Source organism: Chlamydotis macqueenii, chromosome 14 (genome assembly GCF_036417535.1).
Source record: "Chlamydotis macqueenii isolate bChlMac1 chromosome 14, bChlMac1.mat, whole genome shotgun sequence".
NCBI lineage: Eukaryota > Metazoa > Chordata > Aves > Otidiformes > Otididae > Chlamydotis > Chlamydotis macqueenii.
In genome coordinates this window covers 11365899-11373603 of record NC_141569.1, presented here as the reverse complement: position 1 = coordinate 11373603, position 7705 = coordinate 11365899, and positions in this window count along the sequence as shown.

Below are 7705 nucleotides of genomic sequence, written 5' to 3'. Positions count from 1 at the left end.
CCACGGGGTCCTCCTGTCCTGTTCCACAATGAATGGCTGCAGCTGATCACGGCCTGTGTGTCCAGGGGTCTGGCATGCTGGGGTGGCTCTTGCTTTTGGGGATGGGGGTCCCCTGGGAGGGGGACGCTGCCTTGCTGTAACCTGTACCTGCCTGCTGGGTGAGCAGGGCTGGGAGCACAGAGCTGGCACTGCCTGGGCATCGCGGTGGGCTCGAGGTACTGTGTGCCCCCAGTGGGAACAGTGCCCGTGGGGGTGTCGCTCCCCTCCAGGGCACGCAGGATGGGGGTGCTGCGGGCCAAGCTGGCCCCACGGCCAGTAGCAAGGCCAGAGAGAGGGGGAATAGCAATATGGGGGCGGCTGGTACCCCCAAACCTGTGGTACCTGCGGGTGAGGAGGGACCCGTGCGTGGGGTCTGGGTGTCCCGTCTGGGCCCGGGGGCTGCCGCCAGCCCCGCCCGCCGTGAGCCCGCTCGGGTGCCGCCTGCACCGCCGGCCGCTCGCCACGCGATGGTGCCGCTCGCCCGGCCTTGGCCAGCTCCGGCACGGCGGGGCTGGCAGCCGGCCCTGCCTGCGGCGGCGCGGCAGAGCTGCCCCCTCCGCAACCCAGCCCCGCGTGGGGGGCAGGCAGGAGTCACGCGTGGGGGTGGCAGGGCTGAAGCTGGAGGGGAGGGTGGAAGCACGAGGGGTGCTGAAACCCCCATCCTAGGCACTGATAATGGCCCCTGTTTGTGCCCCCCACCTCTGCCCCCCTACCTCCCCCCAAGCAGTGGCAGCATGAAGTGGGTGAGGGCTGGGGGTTGCCTGTCCCTCTGCCCCTTCAACTGCCCCTCTGCCTGGCACGGCCCCCCCATAGCCCCCCACCTGCCTCTGGGGCTGAGCCCCCCTCCATGCCGTGCTGATACCCTGTCCCCTTACCCCCACAGCTGCTGCAGCAAGGGGGCTGTGCCCATGGGGTACCCTGCACTGGCACCCGAGAAGGCCACGGGTACCCGGGGGGCTGGTGGCAGTGGCTGCCATGCGCTGTCATGGCTCGTTGGCATTCGCGTGCAGCCACGATGGGATTTCATTTGATTGGAAAAGTAATGGGGGACATTTATCTGCGTGGCTTTATGAGCTGACAGTGCCCTTGCAGCCCAGCTGGGCCAGGGGCGGGGGGCTAGCAGTGCCCACCTGGAGCCTGCCCTTTGGGGGTGCAATGGCCTCCATCCCTGGCTCCTGCAACCGGCTTGGGGGGAAGGGGGTGCTGAGAGGTAGGGGGCACTTGAGGACCACCTGAGTGGGCACAGTGGTGACCATGAGCCACCCAGTGAGCACAGCAGTGCCAGGGCTGCCCCTGGCCCATCTCAGGCCGGGCAGTTGTCCCAGCTGGCAGCCAAGCTGGCAGCCCTGTCAATAATCATAATTAAAAATTAATACTAATCAAAAAGGAGAGGCAGATGGCAGCAGACATGCGGCAGGGCTGCAGGTGGGGGCGGGGGGCACTGGAGCTAGAGGGGATGGCAAGGACAAGGGTGGGGGGGCAGGGAAGCCATGGGGTGCAGTGGGGCAGGAGGGTCAGGGTTCTGTGGGGTCTGGTCAGGGTAGGGGGTGCAGGGTAAGGGACCCCCAGGGTGGAAAATGGATGGGGATGTGGGGCTAGGGGAGCTAAGGGGCACGGCGGTGCTGGGGACAGCAGCACGGTGCTGGGCTAGCACAGGGATGGGGACCCGCATCCCCCCCTGTCTGGGTGGGCAGCGCAGGTTGGTGGTGCGAGGCGCTTGCCCAGGGTCACCTTGCCCGTGGCTGGCGTGTGGCCAGGGCCGGGCACTACCGGCCTGCGCCTCGGCTCGGCAGGCTGCCAGCCCGGCCTCTCCCTGCGCCACTGGCTCTGGCAGCGAGGACGGATCCTGCCTTCCCCGGCGCGCACCCGGTGCCAGGATGGGTGCAGGCACCCATGATGCTGCGACCAGCGGGTGCTGCAGGGTTTAAATCCCTGAAAGTAACTGGGGAAGGAGCTGCTGGCTCTGTGGCGCGTGGGCTGGGGAAGAACAGGCAGCGCTGGCTCACTGTGGGAGTGGGCAAGCAGCACGGCTGCCCGCGCTGAGGTTCTGCCACGCCTTTCCCGCCGTGTCTGTGCCCGCATCCTTGCCCTATCACCCGCCTGGGGGCCACAGGGATGCTCTGGGCCCGGGCAGGGGGGATGCAGGTATGCAGGGGACCTCCAGCCCTGGGTACCACCAGCATCCCCGTGGTGACAGGCCCCCACGAGATGACCCGTGCTCTCCCTGCCTATCCTGCCAGGCTGTGCTGAGGGCACAGGCTGAGCTCAGCCCCCACGCAGAAACACTGTGGAATACGAGGACGGGTACCTAGGGTGAGGGGTACCTACAGCGCACCGTTCCCATGACAACCTCCCCAGAGACAGCAGCCAGTGTGGGAGAAGTGGGAGGCGAGGGGCTCACAGACCCCTCCGTGCTCCGGCTCCCACGCCTGGTAGGACACTGTGGGGCGCAGCAGAGGGGGCTGCACCCGTGGGTCTTGCTCCTGGCCTCGGGCTCTGCCTGCCTCGTCCTGCTCCCTGCCCACTGTCCCTGCAGCGTGGGGCAGATGGGCATGGTAGGGCTGGGTTTGCATGGGACGGGGGGTTTGGCACAGTGGGGTCTGCACGGTGGGGTTGGCATGGAGGGGTCTGCACAGAGGGGAAGGTGTTAACTGCCTGCAGGGCTGTCCCCAGTGCCAGCAGCAGAGGTGGGGGAAGAGGGGGACAGTATCTCCTGCCCTGTCCTTCGCTGCAGGGAGCATGTACCTGAGCAGGGTCCCTTGCTGTCACTTCTCATCTCCGTGACGGTGGCAACCAGGCTCCTGCAACATGGCTGAGCACTCTCCTTCCCCGCAGGGACGGGCTGGCACTTCCCGCCTGGCAGAGGCAGGTGGCGGGGGGAGCCGGGGGTAGGATGGGGACAGGGAGAGGAGCTGGGTGGCCACAGACCTGCAGGAATGGCTGCAGCATGTGCTGTGGCACACTGCAGGCGGTGCCATCCCCTGCCACCCTGCCCTGTGCCCCCCTGGCTGCCATCCCTTTGGGCTCTGCTGGCCCGTTGCCATGGCCTTGGTGCCCCCCGACTGGCTGGCACTTGCCCACCAGCCCTTGTCACCCCCCCCAGGTGCCATGGCCGTGCTGCCCCTGAGCCTTGGGCACAGGCACAGTGCAGCCCCTGCCCACAGCCCTCGGCTCCCCCAGCCGATGCCACCAGCTCGGAGGGGCTGGCCCGTGCCTCCCTCAACACCAATGCATCCCAACAGCTGGAAAAGGAGGATTCCATGAGCACCCCCACATCCTCCCAGCATGGCACAGTGATTGGCCGCTCTCCCCAGGAGCAGCCGCAGGGTGCAGGGCGCACAGCGGGCAGTGCCACCCGTGCCCATCCTTTCCCTCCTGGCCCTGTGCACTCTGGTGTTCCCTTGCAAGGGGCTGGTGATGCACCCAGTTGTGGGGCTGGGGGGCTGCCAGGCTCTCTGCCCGCTCCCCCCCGCATCTCTGGCTGGGAGGGCTCGTGGTTCCCAGGCGGTCGATGCGCCCATCGATTCCCCGCAGCTCTGCCGGCTGCTCTCCCACCGCCCTGCTAATTAATTGTCTGCTGCTGGGGGAGCGCCGGGCACCCAGGGCGGGGCTGCTCGCCCCATGTCCTGCTGTGAGCTGGCACCCCCTGCCCCGCATGTGGCTTGAAGGCCTCATGGGAGCCGGTGCCCACCTCGGACCCACACCTGACCCACTCACACCACAGAGAGGGAGCACCTGTGTCAGGCTGGGGAGGGGGCTGGCAGGCCTTGGGCTGGGCTGAGGGGCACAAGGGGCTGACGGGGCAGTTGGGGGGCAGCACGTGCCCCTTTCAGCCCTGCTGGCTGCTCCTCTCCATGACACCCTCCCGCTGCTCGCAGTCATGCCCACTGCAGCCTGTGCCAGCCCCCAGCCGGGCATGGGGACAGGAATGGGGACGCTGCCTTTGTTGCTGGGCTGTAATGAGATTTCTGCTTGGCTGCCTGGATAGAAAATCCCGGCCGGAGGATGTGAAAAGCCTCCCTGAGCCCCGGCAGCCTTCTGCCCCTGCCCAGCCTGGGCATCCGGAGGTGCCCCTGCCCCAGCTCCCGCAGCGCTGCTGGGGGGCATTGACACCAACCAGGAACACCCACAGGATGCACGAGCTGGCAGCTTCACATCCTATTTTCCCCACTCCCCACATCCCAGCCCCACTCTGCCACCGTGCAGCCACCCCACGCCTGGGCTGGGGTGCCAGGCACACCCCTGGGCACCATGGGCTGCATGCCACGGCCGTGCCCACCCTCCCATCTGCCTGGGTGCAGGCGCCAGCGCCCCAGCACCTGCCGGCTGCTGCCGCTCTCTGGTGAGGTCCCGGTGCTGTGGCGCCGTGTCCGCAGGACCTGTGGGTGCAGGATGGTGCCACACTGCCCCAGCCCCTCCAGCTGCCCTGTTTGTCCCCACAGCAACAGCAAATCCACCTCCTCGAGAAGCGGGGAACGGCTCTGCGGGTGCCGGGGGCTGCGAGGAGCGGGCTGTGCCAGGATGGACTTTGCCGTGTGTGTTAACGGAGCCCTTCCCGCCCCCAGTGCTGTGCACCATTAATCTACTCTTGCAAATGGCTAATTTTGAAAATCCTCTTATCAGAATTAGGTCCTCAACATCCATATTTATTTACTTTCCATTTTCATAATCTTCCTGTTCCGCGTGCGGCTGCGGTTGTCTCAGGCTCCTGGCTCTGTAGCCAAGCATCCCTGAACAGGATGAGGCCCAGGACGTTCCCACATGTGCTGTGCCATGCCATGCCATACGCTAGCACAAGTCCCTCGCGTGGCACAGATGTTCCTCACACCCTCGGCTCTGCTGTCGACACGAGCTCCCCACTGGAGCACCCTCCCGGCCCCAGCACCCTGCGCAGCTCGGTTCCCATCCAGCGCCGGGGTCCCGGGCGCATCCTGCTCGCGGAGCCATGCATTATGCATTGTTTATTCGTCAGCACCTTCCCCGTTTGTAACTCAATTAGGCAGACGGTGGTTTTGCTAATACAATGGTGTTTAATATTCAACTTCCCTAAATACCACAAATGGATGGGGAGGCAGTGCGCAGGTGATCCATTATACATGAACTCAAATATCTATTTAAATATTTGATGGGAGTTTAGAAAATCTCGGGGCTGGCCTTGCCCGCGGCGTCCGGAACCAGGCAGGAGGTCAGGCACGAGGCGGGCAGGGGGTCTGCCAGGCCGGGAGGTGGGTGGCAGCCCCTTGCCTTGGCTGGCCTAGCCAGATGCACCACCCAGGGCAGGTGGCAAGGGGGGAGCAGTGCCAGGGCAGAGATGTCACCAGGAAGGTGGCAGATTCAGCCTGTGGAGCCTGGGTGCAGCCACCCACTGGGTGATGTCCTCCCTCCACCTCCACCCCAATCCCGTTTCCTTCAGGAGAAAGCCCTGGCACAATAGCTGCAGCACACGGCTGAGCTGCGACCACGGTGCGCTGGAGAAGAGAATTAATTTTTAATTCCATCTTAATTACTCTGAGTAATAATCCATTTACAGCACCCAGTGGGGCCAGCAGTTCCGGCATCCCCTGGGGGCTGCAGCGGTGGCGGGACACCCGGGTGCTGAGTACGCCATGCTGGGGGCACCGGCCCAGCTGGGCACTGCGCTCCTCTCCTCGAAGCCCCCGCGGTTCCCCACACACCGTGGCCCCTCACACCACCCCGGTGGGTGGTCAGGGGTCCCAGGCGTCCCAACGGGCATAAGCCAGGCTGGCACAGCCCCTGGGCTGCAGGGCTCAGGGGTCCAGCTGCTGCGGAGCAGGATCCGACTCATCCACCTCCTCGACTCCTCTCCAGCAAGAGGGAGAGTTAGCGGAATTGAAAGTGATCTCCCCAATCTGTATTAATTAGAGTCTATTAACTCGTCAGCACGCCCTGCTGCTTCCCCACTGACGTCCCGGCCATGCCGGCCCTTGGCGCAGGAGCTACACGCAGGGTGGCACCGCGCCACCTCAGTGTGGGACCCATGCGGCACCACGCGTCACAAACACGTGGCGAGGGAACTGGGCGAAGCCAGGGCAGCGCCGGGCACCCTCTCGGGCAGGCAGGGCGCGGCAGGCGCCGGGGTGGTGGGACCGTGGTTGCTGGCACCGCTGGCGCAGCGCCAGGGGCAGGAGCTGGAAGCCATCCCGGGAGAGTGGCGCAAGGAGCAGATGGGGCTGGCACCGTGCCGGGGGGCCCGGAGCCCCCTCCCTGCCATGCTACCCCGGGGCGTCACCATGCCAGGAGCCCCGGGGGCGTGGGTGCCGTCCACACTGGGTACCCCCTCCTCACCTTGCCCCAGCACCTGGCTGGGGGGTCCTGTTGGAGCCTGGGCCGGGGGTCCCGGCGCTGCGGGGGAGCTTGTCCTGGTTCCCATGGCAGCCCACTCGGGAGCTCACGTGCGGCGCGGTGACTTCAGCAGGAGCAGATGGAAGCGCGAGGAGTAAAAACATCCTGTTTCCATGCAAATGCCATCAGTAATAACGAGCCAGCCTGAAGGACGGCGGTTACCACCGTGCCGGAGCGCTGGCCACCGAGGGCCAGGGGTCTCCTCTGCCAGCCAGCCCCCACCGGCACCCGTGCAGGATGTGCCTGGGCTCGGGGCGCTGCCATGGGTGCCACCCCGCATGCGCTGCCCTGCCTGCGCACGTGGCCGGCACACGACTGCATGGGCACAGGAGCGCCCCAGCAAGGGGTGTGATGGTGGGAGACGGCTCAGGCCCCCCCCGCGGGGCTGTGCCGGTGGGAGCCCAGGCTCTGCCTGGCACCACCAACGCTGCGCGGGGCAGACGGAGGATGTGGCACAGCCGGTGCCACCCGGGAGAGCCACGCTGGCTTCGCACCCGCTTCAGCTCTTGAAGGCGTCAGAGCAGTTGTTAATTGTTCCTGGAGCTGCTAATGAAATTATCGCCGTGCGGCGCTGGGAACCGCTGCCCGGCCCCCGCCACTGGGCTGCTCGGCACCGCTGGCGTGAGCTCTGGCTCCCAGGGGATTCGGGGGGCACCTTGGGGACCCCAACACAGCCTCACCCCTCTTTGCCCCTCGCCCCTTGCCCACACCGGTGATGGGCACCTCTGCTGGGCACAGGGGCAGCACGGGGAGGGAAAGGGCCGCATCCTGCAGCCAGGGCAGAACCAAATCCACTGGGATAGGGCAGCCTGCATGAGCGGGGGGACCTTGGGGGCCAGACCCCTGTGTACGGCAGTGAAGTGGGGCCCTGCGGGTGGCACACGTTCCCGCCAAGATGGTGGCCCCGCTTCCGTGACATTTCCCACTACGAGACACCGCACTCACCCACCGGAGGATGCGAGCCCAGGACTCTCTTCTACTGGGAGCGTCCCCCCACCCACCTGCGGGGTGCCAGGCTGGGCTGGGGAACTCAGGGGCAGCACCTGGCCCAGGGGGGCAGCAGGGGCTCAGGGCAGAGCGGGGGGGGGGGGCGTGTCCCGAGGGGGGATGCTGGGCTGGGGGGCAAAGCAGGAGTGCTGTGTCAGGCGCTGCGGACCCCCAGAGCCGGACCGGGGCGGAGGTGCGGAGTGCAGGGGGAGCACGCCGTGGCAGGGGGGTGCCCGGGTTAGGAGGGGGATGCCGTGCTGGAGGGGATGCACTGTGTCCGGAAGGGTGCAAAAAAGGGGTGTTTGTGCCAGGTGCT